Genomic DNA, 15308 nt, shown 5'->3' on the forward strand with positions numbered 1-15308 from the left:
CCTTTCTCCCTCTCTCTCTCTCTCTCACTGTCCACTCTGCCTGTCAAAAAAAAAAAGAAAGAAAGAAAATTAATTCTCAAAGTTATTAATGTTACTCCAGTGTATATTCAGTATATCAGACTAAAATGATAATGTTGGGAATTTGCCCACTATGGTATTCAAAATGTATGGTATTTCAATGTACTGTATGTATCCAATTAGACCATTCTGCACTTTTTATTTGATAAAGCTGGCAATCCTAATTGCTTGAAATAACAGCACCTGGTGCCATGAAATTTAAAAATAATTATTTTAGGTGTGAATTTTGTACTGGAGGTCTGGTGGACAGTGATGCTGATCTGGGCCAGCTCTGGCTAATCTTGCCTGGTCTTCTATAACATCCCAGTATGCTATTATAGGATGGCCTTATATTTTTATGTCAATTTGCTCACCATTGAGTGGATGTTTGGCACAGATGTTAAATCACTATTTGGTGTTCCTTCATTTGATACATGAATGCCTGGGTTTACATCCCGACTACTTCTGGTTTGTGCTGCTGTACACTCTGGGATGCAGCAAATGATAACTCAAGTGAATGGCTCCTTGCTCCTTTCATGAGAGGTACTCATTGAATTCCTCTCTCATGATTTATCTGACTTAGCACTTGTTATTGTGGACATTTGGAGAAATGAACGACTATTTCTCTGTATCTGTATGTGCCTTTCAAGAAAATAAAAATTTAAAACAAATAAATTCAAGTTTGTTTGATATTTGTGTATTTGAGGCAATTTTATCTTGATGCTCACTATGAGGCTTGAGAACAAATGGGAAAAATTACTTCAGGTTGGAAATAAGCACATGCATATTAGCATTTTTATTGAATTCTTAACAGTGTCTATGTTTTATGGAACCATTAGTTCAAGTGATAGAAACTTACATATCCGAAGTCATGTCAACACATCTAGTCATTAAACTATTACGACTCATAAGTTATTGTGCACCCCATATCTGCTAAAATATAGCTTTTCTTATTTTTTATGATCTTTGAACCATTACTTGTCAATATTGTCCACTATAATTGCTGGAATTTAGCCCCTCTTGATGGTTACCTCAGCTAGATCTGAGTTTCCCAGGAATCTTTCTGATTCTTGTCTTTTCTCCTTTACAACACTGAGTTGGGACACAGAACCCTAAGACATTGCCACCTCAGTGCCCACAGTTTCCCTCATGAGTATAGAGTTGGCCTTCAAACTGTCCTGGATGGTTTTCAGGATGACTACAGTCTGTCTCAGATAGGAAGTTGCATTGCTCTCCCAGCCAACTAAACTGTTATAGTTGACTTTCTAACTTCCCACAAAACACCTCAGAGCAAGTTTTACAATTAGCAAGAACTTACTGAAGATTTTGAGATAAGTAGGAACATAACACAGGCACATCCCTGCATATCCATCAAGGAAAAAAACCAAAGCTGCCCCACAAGCCTACATCAAGTTAGAATACACCGCCATCTTATATTGTAATGATTCCATTGACTACACCAGGAACACCAGACTTTGGAAATCTGCATAATTTGACTGTAGTCTCAGATAGGAAGAACAGTTTCATGTTTGTTTGCATCTTAAGCACACTTATAAGGCCTACCCTGAAATTCTTATTTTCTGGATCGTATTTTTTCCAAGATGGTGGCTCCCCTTGGGCCTTCTTTATAGAGATTTTAGCCTGACCCCCTGAGACTCAGGGACCCACTGGCTCCTCTCTGACCATTGGCCACAATTAAGGAATAGATGTCTTTAACCCTGGGACACAACCTATATAATGGTGCAGAAAAAGGCAAGCTCAATCAGGCACAGAGTGAGACCTCAGAATGGCCCTCCCCTTGTGCAGAAGAGGCCTCAGCACCGCATAAACCACAACTACCTCACATCCAGCTCCATCCCTGCCAGTTACCCTGGATCACTCACCGGGTCAGTCAGCTCTAATCTAATGTTCACCAGGATGAGCACTGTGATGGCAGCCAGAAACAGGGTCACAACCCTATGGAGACCTGTCTTATCTCAAGGCAGGTGTTTCTAAAAATGGTCTCACAACTAGGATGAGATGCAGACCAATGACTCACTGCAGGACCCCCAACCCATCTATGACTAGGCAGCAGCTCGCATCCTTCTCCTCCCTAGGCCCCACCTGCTTCCCTCCTTTGTAATGCTGCAACCAACAAGGAGACTCAGGTGAATGACCAGAGGCACTTGGAGTCTAGGGGCAGCAGGGCAGCCTGTCTGTCCTGAGGGATCCCAGGGCCCTGTGACCACAGGCACAGAACAAGGTTGGATTCTTCCTCCTTTGTGTAGTATCCAGGTCTGTAACTGCTCATCCTTGGCCATGGTGTCTGCTCACCCTTTTGCCTACTACACCTTCAGGGCCCACATCTGCTAGAAGCTACAAGACAAAACATGTACATAAAACAATACTGGATAACTGCAGGGAACTACCCCTCACAGAGCTCTTGTCCATTTCATCAAAGGAAGATTCAGGTCCACAGACAGATGTATGACACCTGGAGTCTAGTTTCCAGAAAGGTGACTTCTTTGAAGTACAGGGACAGAGGGAGCATCAGACTTAGGGTTTTTGTCCAACTTCTTTGACACACAGGAAGACTGCTCCTCACACAGATTGGGTTATGAGTATCCTCCAGCAGCCACATTTTCCATCATAAAGGGCCATTCCCATCACATTATAGGTCATGAAGTCTCTGAGTCTGGTGCACCCACAGCTCTGAGATCACTGTTGACTATAATGGCTCCCTAGGGATTTATGTCCCTCCACAGATCCATATCAAAGGGAAATTTGCACCCATCCCACAGGGTCAGAAACAACTATATTCATATGCAGTATACAGTGGACACCACTGGGAGTATAGCAAATATCACCTTCCTCATTAGCCAGGAGAAGTCAGGGCCACATGCCTTGTAGGGACTGTCCCCAACTCAGCAGGAAATGACAAAAGCAGGTCCCAGCCACCTGTGTTCTCCTGTGATGAATGAGCTTCCTAAATTAAAAAAAAAAAAAAAAAACAACTCCAAGTCAGTAAGCCTCTAACTACAGTAGAACATAGAGGGGTGCTAGGCAACAGTGACATCATGGAACCAGCCCTGTCACAATGGTACACTCCACAGATACTAGGGCCAAAGTCAGCCTCCTCAACACACTGAATAACCAAAATCTCCAGGGATAGATCTTGGGGTCTCTCTAGGAAACGGGCAAAAAGTAAGATCTGCGGTAGGTATTCCATGTGACCAGCTATACCAGTGCCTTCTACACTTGCTATACAAGGTCCCAGGTTCCTGCAAGCCTCTACCTCAAACCCATCCTCCTTCCCCCAATGCAATTATATTTTGTAACAGCTTTTTAAGCCCTTTTAATTTTGAATCAAAATTTTTGCAGTGAGGCCCCACACAAACCTACTACATCTTCCTAAGGTTCCCATACTCTGTTTCCATTCCTTCAATAAAAACTGAGTAATACAATGGTAAAACCTCCTCCACATAAGAGTCTTCACACCAGCCCTGCTGATCCAATCTGATGCCTTCTGCTCTAGTACTGCCCCATCTCTCTCGTGCTGTCAACATTGGGCTCCAGGGAGTCCTCCTGGAATGGTGGAAAGGGGAGAGTGTAACTGAGCACAGCCTGCCTGGGATCTTGAGCTGTACAATCTGTATGAAGAACAGGGACACTTTTCTTGATGCAGGTGAGGGGTTAAGGGGTGGATCACTCTTACTTTTCCTGACACTCATGTGCCCAACACTAAGGCTGATGTTGAGAGTACCTAGGATATCTGCACACTGGGAGGACCCTGACTCAGAGTGGCAGACATCCCTGTCACAAAGAGCAGCCCCATCTCTCCAAGTCCTACTCTCCTCCTGTTCTCTTCTGGCCTTGCAGAGGCAGCAAGAGACTGGTCAGTTTTCTGTAGGTTGACAAACTAGCTCCTGCTGTACTCCAGTTGTTTCTTGCTTTCCCCACCCTGGACTGCATTCCCCTGTATAGTTCATGGTTGTGCCACTGTGCATGTGGATAAAATAAGTCCATGAGTATCCTGTGGGTGTGTATGTTCTACCACTCTAGCAGGGCCTTGCTGATTCATGCTCAATGTACAAAACTCATTGTCACTGTCACCTCTTGAATGAGACTTCCATCAGAGTTGCAGCAGGTGCCTCCCGGTTTTCCCAGCATACTCCAGGGGCCATCATGGGGAGGTACATGGGAGTTGGCAGTCTGAAGCCCTATTAGGAAACACACCTGTTACTAGGGGGATCTAGGTAGTATGGTAGGAACAGAAAAATAAGTCACAAAATTCTACTCATATGTGAAATATAATAAAGCTGATCTCAGAAGTCAGGGTATTTGGATAGTTACCAGAGTCTGAAGTGACTATGGTGAGAGAGGATAGGGAAATGTAAATGGTACAAGTGATAGTAAAATCCTACACTACACATTGGGGATGAAAGTTCTGTTGTTGCATTGCACAGTAGAGTGACAATACATAATGATAATGCTTATTTTATTTTAAGTAAATGTCAAATGTTTATTTAGATACTATGCTCCTAAATCTGTATTTATGAAATAAATGAAATTTGTTTACCATAAGAAATTTTAAAACAAATGAAAATTAATAGAAATAATTTAGGGTATTTTCACCATAAGATATGATATATTTGGGGATGATGCTGTGGCGTAGCAGGTAAAGCCACTGCCTGCAGTACTAGCATCCATATGGGTGCCAGTTTAAGTCCCAGCTGTCCCACTTCTGATCCAGCTCTCTGCTATTCCTTGGGAAAGCAGTAGATGATGCCCTAAGTCCATGGGCCCCTGTATCCACATGGAAGATTCAGAAGAAGTTCCAGGCTTTTGGCTTTGGATTGGCCCAGCTCTGGCCAATTTGGCCATTTGGGGAATGAACCAGCAGTGGAAAACTTTCTCTCTCTCTCTCTCTCTCTCTCTCTCTCTCTCTACTCTCTGCTAATATGCCTGGGAAAGCAGAGGAAGATGGCCCAAATACTTGGGCCCCTGCACCCACATGGGGGACCTGGAAGAAACTCCTGGCTCCTGGATTCAGATTGGCTCAGTTCAGCCCATTGTGGACATTTGGGGAGTGAACCAGCAGATGAAGATCTCTGTCTCTACCTGTCTTTCTCTAACTCTGCCTTTCAAATAAACAACACAGATCTTTAAAAAAAAAAGTTGATGTGAAAAGAAGTAGCCAAATACACATCTCATAAAAGTTAATATGTTATGTTTTCTCAGAAGTGCAGTTAATACTTACTAATTTTGTACAGTATCTTATATTTGCCCATTTTCATAACAATAACATTCCTGATTCCATTTTGCCGAGTTGCTATGTCATTTTTTTTTTTGAAATAGGAATCAGATGCCATCCTCTCTCACTGAAGACACTGATGACAGAGTGCAGAAGCCATGTTCAAGGTGGGTGTGGCCTGGGTTTCCTCCCTCCTGGCTGTGTTTGAGGGAGACATAATTTGGTCACCCCTGGGCATCTTACACTAAGTGGAAGCAGGTGTGCCTTGTGCTGAACAGAGAGACAGTGTGTCCACAGCCAGGGCTAAATCCTGGGGCCTGTGCATTCCCTCATAAAATGTGCACACTTGAGCCCCAACTCCTCATGCACCAACAATGCCACAGCAGGAAGAACAAGCATGACCCTTGCCCCTGCAGCAGGAGCTAGTTCTAACCTCACTTACCACTTGCACTGACAGGTGGGATGGATCACTCCCTGAAGAAATCATTGGATGATGCTCTCAGTAGAAGACATGGATTTTGGCCAGGGAAAAGCATCAGAGTTTGAGGATCATGCAAGTCCAATCCCATTTCTACATAACAAAATGTTTTTTCTATTGTGTTTCTTTGGAGTAGAAGTTTTCTATTTGTTTTTTTTTTTTAATTCACCATTTCTTTTTTCCCTTGTGAGTATATTTATGTGTCCACACTTGCACACGCTCACTGCACAACAGGGAGGGAAGTCAAGACGGAAAGGACAGGAAGCATCCAGGAGGCACTGGCATGGGGGAGGAGAAGGGACAAAGAGGGTGTCTGTCCCCACCCGGGCCCCCACCACCTCCTAACCAGGAGGTTGACCTGGAGCTGCAAGAACAGGAAGTGCTTACTCTGACTTGGAGGAAAGTTTCAAAGTGCAGTAATCTCCTTTACAAAAAACCTCTTCCCTCCGCACTCTGCCCCTCGATGAAGCCCAGCTCCCTGCACAGGCTGTCCTTGAGGCTTTGGCAGGACAAGGTCATGGGGAAGGGCTCTGGACCACAAGGGCTTAGGCATAGTGGCTGCCGGGCATCAGGGAGTGGTCCCCTCTGTGGTCCATCTGGTCCTGCAAGTGGGCAAACTCAGCCAGCTCACTGAGCTCCTGGAACTGTCTGTCTTGTGGCTGACCAGTGAGTGGTAAAAGTGGACAGCAAAGACGATGAAGACCAGGCCAAAGGGCACCATGATGGTGGTGGATGCAATGGCTGCTGCCTGGCCCAGGGTGATGCCACTCTTGCTGCTGTTGTGGGAGGCCGCACCACCAGCTGGGGGCTTGCTGGTAGGGCTTGGCTGCCCCCGGCTGCTTCTTGAGGGGCAAGAACTTGACCCAGCAGAGCAGCACAACCTCGGCCAGGAAAAGCAGCGTGCCGATGACGGTGGAGAAGGCCCAGGCCAGCTCGATGTGGCGATGCATGCGCTCGTGGAGCGACTCCTTGACCGAGTTGAGGTTGTCGACGTTGCTGACAGCCTCGATGTTGGGCAGGATGCAGGTGCTGATCATGAGTGCAAACAGGTGCACGGCCACCAGCACCGTGGTGCAGGCACTGAAGGTGATGAGCAGCCCCGGTGGATAGTCCTGCTCAGTGTCCAGCTGCACCTCCACCATGGCCACCATGGCTAAGCCAGACAGCAGAGCCGAGGTCCGGCTGGAGGCTTTGAGCTTGACACTGCTCAAGTAGAGCTTACGCCAGGACAGCGCCTGCATCGAGTGTTCGTTAAGGCTCATCACCTCGGAGTAACCCTGGCCGATCAAGTCCGGGTAGCTGACTGCTGGCAGCAGCAGCGGTGGGGACCCTGGGGACTCCCCATCCCCACTGCGGTGGTTCCGGCAGCTGCCGCTAGTGGTACTCCCGCTGCTGAGGGGAAGCTCGGGATTGTTGCTGCTCTGGGGCAGGCGGGCTCCGGATGCATGGAGCACGCTGCAAAGGCGTGGGCCGGCTCGGGAGCCTGGAAGGCAGTGGCCCCCGACCCCCACGAGGGCCCGGCCCTTATTCACCATTTTCTACATCTTGAAAATTTATTGATTCTTCTTCATTGTTCTATATGTTTTTTGAATTCCTTATTTTGTTCCCATATTATTATTGATATTCTTGAGTGTTCCTCTGTGTACTTTTCCAGGTTGAACAACATGTATACCCAACCTCAGAACACTAGAAAATATAAGCAAATGTTGAGAACTCTGAAGGGATAAACAGCAATAGAACAAATGTAGCACATCAATACTTCACTTTCAAGAGTGGTAGATTTGAACAACATTGTAAATCAACTTTTCCTAACAGTTACACAGAGAGCATTCTACCTGACAGCAGCAGAACATGTGTTCTTAACAGCTGTCAAAAATTCTCCAGGTGGGATCATCAGTTAATTCAGAAAATATGCATCAACAATTTTTAGAAAATTGGATTCATATCATTGTCTTTCATAACTCTAATAGAATAAAAATAAAAATCAATTCCAGAAAAATGGGAAAAGTCACACATATGTGGATGTCAATCTACACTGTGTCAAATAGCCATTGGCTTGAAGAGAAAATCAAAAAGGAAATCAGAAAATATTTCAGTGGGTACATTTTGAGTTTTGAGCTGGGATCCATAGCCACAATCACAATCCTCAAGTCCAGGCTTGGTACAAAGAGAAACCAGGTGGACATGGAAGGTCACCAGTAAAAAAGCTCTCTGAACATTGAGAACCATGGGGATCTTTAAACAGAGCAGACAGAAGTCTTCTTACTGCCCACAACAAATTAAGGAGACCAGGATGCTGATGCTTATGACCGAGTTCAAAGGCAGATTGCAAATTCATATATATTTTATATACAATATAAACATTTCATAGTCATCTAGGCTTTATTTTATAAACGGACTGATTATACATGAGCTCCTTCATTAACATTTAGTAAATAGTTCAGTTTGTTCATTCAACAAATGATCTTCACATGTCAGGCATTAGACACTATTCTAAGTATTTGGGATGGAGCAGCAAAAGACACACAATCAGGAATGCTGCTTTTTAATGGGTCACACACTAGATATGAGAAAATGAATGAAAACTCACACTGATGCTGTCATAAGTGCTATAAAAATGTCAGTGTGGACAGAGAAAGAACTGGGATATAAAGAAGCTGCTTTGAGTACTCTGAACAACAATCAATCCATTTCCTCCTAAAGTGTAATATCCCCCAGAATCTTGATCCTGAAGGGAGATATTTTAGAGATTTATTTATTTTGTTGAAAGGCAGAGTGAAAGGAAAGATGATACACACACATAGGTGGTAGCTTTGGGATCTGCAAGGGGGGAAGGCCTACACTTCTGGGAATGGAGAATCCCTACCCGCACTTTCAAGGAAGAAAAGTCCTTGTCAAGGTCCCTGCTGGTGCCTAAAGGTCAACCAATGAGGATCAGACCCCCCTCAACCTTTAACCCCCATGCCCTGAATCTATAAAAAGAGCCCTCTCAATCTCTGATGTGCGACTTCCCTGGCCCCCACTCTGTTGCTCTGTTGGGGCCTTGGAACCTCTCCTGGGAGCGGAACCCCAATAAAAGCCTGTGAATTAATCAATTCATCTGCCTGGGAAGATTTGTTATGTGCCAGACACCTTTCAATAGGGGAGGAATAGAGAGAGAGAGAGAGAGAGAGAGAGAGAGAGAGAGATATTTCCATTCACTGGTTCCCTCCCCTAAATGGCTGCAACAGTTGGGCCTGGGCCAGACTGAAGCCAGGAGTCAGGAACCCCATCTGAGTATTTCATGTGGGTGGCAAGGAGTCAAGCAATCAGGACATTATCTGCTAATTCCTAGGCACAGGTTAGGAGATTGGATCAGAAAGAACACTGCTAGGATTCAAGTTGACACTCTGATAGGAGATGCAGGCATCATACGTGATAATTTAATGTGCCATACTGCAATGCCAGTCCCAGCAAATGAGTTTTATGTTCATATTCTTGATGTTTCCTATTCCATATTTGCATTGGAACCTGTGAGCTAAACTGCAGTGGAAGGTGAAGGAAAGTCTATTTTCCTGAGAACAAATGTAGGTTTCAGTCAGATTTGTTCTTGGAGGATATTTAACCCATATCAGGTTGTTTCTTTGCACTGGAACCTGTGAACTAAACTGCAGTGGAAGTTGGAGAGGTCCCCTGCTGAGAGGCCTGGTCTGGCTCCGTGGTCAACTCTGGCAGTAGGCTGATAAGGACTCCAGCCAAGGTGGTGTAGCAACATCTCAGCTGGAGTTTTGATCCCATAGTCACCTTGTGTCACTTAGCAAGGGGGCTAGTGAGCTGGCACTTCAGCTCCAAGTGTGAGGAGATCCAGAGGTTCACAAGCACTGGGCCCATGCACACATACACACTCACACACAGACAGTGGGGTTACAGCTCAGGGACAGCTCTGCAAGTTAGCTTGTGCTGCTACCTGCTCCATGCAGAGTAGCGGACTGCCTCTTCAGCTCCAGGTGTGTGGAGATGCAGAGGTTCACACACACCAGGCCATGATCCCTGAGAGGATGGAGAGTGGTGAAAGGGCTCCCCTTTTTATCCTCATTTTCTGGCAGTCCTCCAGCTTGCCATCCTCTGATTTGTCCAATCAATGCTGTTTCCTCCTCGTGTTATGCCCAGTTCAGTTGTCCCCAAAGACCACCAAGGAGCCGATACCACTGTAAAGCACATGAGAGTTTTATTGCAGGTCTGGGCCTAGACTCTCAGTCAACACCAACCCAGCAGGTCTGAATTGAGAGCCCTGACCCTTCAGTTAACGGGTTTTTATAGGGTTTTCAGAGACATTCTATACATCATGGTACCATTTAGCAAATCATTTCATCCCATGGGAAATTCAAAGGACATCTCCTAGAATTGATTAGTGCATTCAGTGGCGGGAACAGACCTGCTAAAGGTGGTTGGATGCCTTTGGGGTTGATGCCTTTTGAATTGATTGGCTGAAGCATAGGGTCTGAGCTGCTGGGGTGTACGTGCTGAACTGCAGGGTCTCGGGAAACTATCAGTCACCTTATCTGCCCTGAGAAGACACCAGGAACTCTAGGTATTTCTCTGTTGTCTGTTATTGGCTGTTGTTAGGAGAGTTTATTGCAAGGGGAGTTCATTTATTTACTTTTAGGAGCTTCTGGCTCAGAGTTCAGGGCCTGGTCAAGCTCAAGTTACAAGATGGAGGCCTAATTAAAAATAGTTACACCTTGATCCAGCTCAGGTCTCATACTTGCTTGCAGTTAGTTGAACAGCCCAGTCAGTACTGTTCCTGTCTTACTTATGTTTGAACAGTCCAGTCAGTGTGGGTAGCACACTGTTATCTGACCAGAGACATCTTCTTGGTATGATTAGGAGTGTGTCCCTAACAGCCGTTAGGCATTGCCTCAGCTCCTAACTTATAACTCCATTTTACTTTTATTTTGTGGCTAGTGGTAACTTTTCAGTGTTTTACTGTGGAGTTTCCACAGTTCATCTCCTTTTCAGGTAGGTGATCCATGACTCTATTTTTTTTTTTTTTTGACATGCAGAGTGGACAGTGAGAGAGAGACAGAGAGAAAGGTCTTCCTTTTGCCGTTGGTTCACCCTCCAATGGCCGCCGTGGCCGGCACGCTGTGGCTGGCGCACCGCGCTGATCCTAAGGCAGGAGCCAGGTGCTTCTCCTGGTCTCCCATGGGGTGCAGGGCCCAAGAACTTGGGCCATCCTCCACTGTACTCCCAGGCCACAGCAGAAAGCTGGCCTGGAAGAGGGGCAACTGGGACAGAATCCGACACCCCAACCGGGACTAGAACCTGGTGTGCCAGTGCCACAAGGTGGAGGATTAGCCCATTGAGCCACGGCGCCGGCCCCATGACTCTTTTTAAGTTTCCTTTGGGATTCTCCACAGATGAGCAGAATAATAACAGCTTACAATCTATCTGAGGGCAGGGACAAAAACCATCAGAAGGCCAGAATCATATTCCTGTCTAGCCTGCTCTTGTTAAAACAAAAAACCTTGGGAACAGTAAGATAGGCAAATTCTATTCTCATGGTAAAAGTAGGAGGTCAGAAGGGTGGGATCCTTACTTCCTTTCTATTCTCATGATAAAACTAGAAACTCTGAGGAGTGGACTCTCCACTTCTGTCTTGCTAATAGACAGGTTGTGGGGAGAAGTAAGTGTCTTGCCCACTCTTAAAAGGACTCCTCATTAGGTCATCTAAGTCCTCACAGCAGCATGCCCTTCCTTATAACCTCTATATAAGCCTTCAAAATATCCTCCTCCAACAGAATGGTAGTCCTGTAACCACAAAAAATGCATTTTTGCTTTTCAAATAGTTACCTTAATGAAGGCACCCTCTTTTGCTGTAATCTTGTGAATAATATTTGCATAAGAATTTCAGAAGCCTACTGAGAAAAGGAGATGATTAGGAATGGCAGGTTTTTGCCCCAGCTGACAAAGAACCCTCTCCCAACTGAGGCAGAAGGTACCTTCCTGGTGACACCCTGGACTCCCCTGACTGGCTGGTGGGACCTTCCTCAGAACAAAGCCTGAAAATCTGCATAATTGTTAATTGAATAGGCTCATTGTTTTATTTGAAGATTCACCCTCAATTAGTCCTGTCTCTTTAAAAATCATCTGTGCTTGGTTGTTTGGTAAAAAAGTGCTTGTTTGGATTGAGAGAACTTCCTTTTTCTTACCCCAAGGCTGCTGCTGCCTTCTTGCAATAAACTTTTTCCTCCGGGCAGGCCTCATCTTTGGTGAATTGAGGCAGTGAGAATCAAGAGCCAGATTATTCGCTCAATAACCATATTGGTGAGCTAGCCCAGAAGTCTGGGGTGTATTCTTCAAGTGGCCTGGCCCTCTCACACTGGTAAGGAGGGCAATGGCCACTTGCACTCCACCCCCAGAATTGCTTGTGAGCTAACCTGGTGGCTGGGACTCTGGGGACATCCAGCAGCTGCCGAGAGCACTTTATCTCCTGGACTTTCCTTTCTCTTCCTGCTGCGTATTAGCTACCTATTAGCACAATGGCTTCCATTTGTGTATGGAGTCAACAGCTCTGAGACTGGGTAAGTTGAACCAGTAGCCTATCTGAAATTTCTGTCTCTGCTCTTTGGGTTCATGGCATTTAGACCTGGGTTAGGTCATTCTTTGTGGTACTGGTTTGTGGGAGACAAGATTCTAAGATTTTTGCCTGGGTCTCTCTGTGAGGAAGATTTGGGTATGGTTTGGAAAAGGACTCATTTGGTGAAATACGAGTGGTTCAATTTAATTTCCATCCCAAAGCACCTTGAGTTGCATTGTGGCAGATTGAGCAGCTTATAGTTACAATCCTATTACTAAGAAGAAAGTGGTGTTCTATTGTAATACTGCATGGCCTGTGTATGTGTTAAATTCAAGAGAAGGTGGCTGTTAAGTGGATTTTTTAAATGTTTATTTTATTTGAAAGGCAGAGTTACAGAGAAGCAGAGGCAGAGAGAGAGAGAAAGAGATAGAGAGAGAGAGAAAGAGATAGAGAGAGAGAGAGGTCCTCCATCTGTTACCGGAGAAATGGCAGGGTTCTTGTCTTCGTGTAAGAAAGAATTCAGGTGTGAGACAGAGTAGTGCGAGGTAAAATAGCAAGATTTATTAGGGAAGGGACATCCATAAGAACGGATGGGCACCTCTCCAGACAGGTCCTGGGAGAGAGTGCCCAGTCACTCAGACTGGCAGAGAGCAAGGTTACATGGTTGAGTGGAGAGAGTACACCTGGGCAGGCCAGGTGGGTGGCTCAGCAGAGAGGCAGAGGGCTGAGAATGCAGGCCAGTTGAGGCAGGGAGTGGGGGGTGGGGGGTGTTAAGGAGATGAGTCTTGCTTCCCTGCCTGTGCTCCTCTTGAAACAAAGGACTTTTTGGATGTAAATAGAAAAACTTTATCTGAGTTTTCCCCTGAAGGTATCAGACAGGAGGGAGGGTGAGCAGGACCCCCTAGAGAATTGGGACCTGGAGCAGGGTGTTTGAAATGCAGATACTGGGCTGCATCTGTGAGATTGTGGAAGATTTGTCAGGCAGAAGGGGTGGGGACCCCCACCTGGCAGGTTACCAGGTAGAAGGGGGGCAGGGCAGGATGCGAATACTGGCTGCCCCTGAAACACCATCAGGATGACTTTGAGTTACAGATGCATATGCTGCACATAGTCTTCTCTTTAGGCCTGTCACACACACATAAGCTCATATCTGACTTCCTACCTAACACATCCACTGGTTCACGTCCCAGGTGGCCACAATGGCCAGAGCTGGGATCTGAATCTAGGAGTCAGGAGATTCCTCCCAGACCCCCTCCACCCTGGATGCAGGCCCAAGTACCTGAATCATCCTCCACTGTTCTCCCAGGCCACAGCAGAGAGCTGGATCACAACTGAAGCAGCAGGGACTGGCCCTAACTGGCACCCAAATGGGATGCTGGCACTGCAGGTGGCTGCTTTACCCAATATGCCACAGCATCAGCCCCTGTTAAGTAGATTTCCAATAGTAGAGGTTTTGTGAGGTTTCTGGTAAATGGGATGGAGTAAACATTTAAATCCCTAAAACCATCCAGCAACTGTGTATGTGGCTGTTGATGCCCAAGGAGACAGGTTAGGAGTCCTTGTCAATTTAAAAAATGCAGGAGCTGGGCCGGCGCCGCGGCTCACTAGGCTAATCCTCCGCCTTGCGGCGCCGGCACACCGGGTTCTAGTCCCGGTCGGGGCACCGATCCTGTCCCGGTTGCCCCTCTTCCAGGCCAGCTCCCTGCTGTGGCCAGGGAGTGCAGTGGAGGATGGCCCAAGTTCTTGGGCCCTGCACCCCATGGGAGACCAGGAGAAGCACCTGGCTCCTGCCATTGGATCAGCGTGGTGCGCCGGCTGCAGCGCACCAACCGCGGCGGCCATTGGAGGGTGAACCAATGGCAAAAGGAAGACCTTTCTCTCTGTCTCTCTCTCACTGTCCACTCTGCCTGTCAAAAATAAAAAATAAATAAAATAAAATAAAATAAATAAATAAAAAAGAAAATGCAGGTGTTTCAGGGATATTTGTCCCATTCTTGGTCCTTTCCTTTCCTTCCCTCCACTCCCCTCCTTCCCCTCCCTCCCCTCCCCTTCCATTCCCTTCTCTCCCTCCCCTCCCCCCTCCCTTCCCTTCCCCTCCCCTCCCCTTCCCTTCACTTCCCTCCCATCCCCTCCCCTCCCCTTCCCTTCACTTCCCTCCCATCCCCTCCCCTCCCCTCCCCTCCCCTTCCTGCCTCTCCCTTCCCTTCCCTTCCCCTCCCTCCCCTCTCCTTCCCTTCCCTCCTCTCCCCTCCCTTCCCTCCCTCCCCTCCCCTTCCCTCTTCTTCCTTTTCCTTCACTCCCCTCCCCTTCCCTTCCCTCCCCTTCCCTTCCCTCCTCTCCCTTCCCTTTACTTCCCTTCCCTTCCCCTCCCCTCCCCTTCCTTTCCCTAGTCAATGGCTTTACTTACTTGAGGTTAAAAATTCTTAGTGAAAACTGCTAACAGTTTTATGATTTGCTGTTTAGGTAGAGTAATGTTGATATGTCGTTGCTTTTAATATTACTGTGAAATGATAAGGCACCTGCAAAGTAAAACATGCAGAAACTACCTGTGTGGCTCCCCTTTCCCAAGGAGGTAGAGACTGGTTTTCAAATTCATTTCCTGGATACCATCTGGAACCAGGTCTATTTTAGGAGGAATTTTAAATTAGGACTAAAATTCTAGTAATATTATTGGGAATTTACTTAGGGTTTAAAGTCACTATGTTACAGAAACTTTACAAATGAACATATGAGCCAGAAGCTAAATAAATGTTCTTGCCTTTATCTCTCTTCAAAGGGAGAAAGCAAGGGTCAAAACAATGTCAATTTTCCAATCCAAAAATTCCCCTACGTTACTTTCATTCAGCAGAAAGTAGCCAGAATGGAGTCAATTCCCCTATTCCATACATATGGATCAGAAAACTTGACAATGAGGAATTATTAGCCATAATAAAGGCACCTTCCCTCCCCTCATTTTAACTTCATGAAGGCATCTAATCTAA

At 46.2% G+C, this 15308-nt stretch overlaps 1 pseudogene; it reads right to left on the bottom strand.

The window, feature by feature from the left end:
- Nucleotides 1–6313: 6313 nt before the first annotated feature.
- Nucleotides 6314–7215, bottom strand: LOC133755288 (calcium release-activated calcium channel protein 1-like; annotated as a pseudogene).
- Between the last annotated feature and the right edge of the window lie 8093 nt (nucleotides 7216–15308).

The sequence above is a fragment of the Lepus europaeus genome, unplaced genomic scaffold (genome assembly GCF_033115175.1).
Source record: "Lepus europaeus isolate LE1 unplaced genomic scaffold, mLepTim1.pri SCAFFOLD_3_1, whole genome shotgun sequence".
Taxonomy (NCBI): Eukaryota; Metazoa; Chordata; class Mammalia; order Lagomorpha; family Leporidae; genus Lepus; species Lepus europaeus.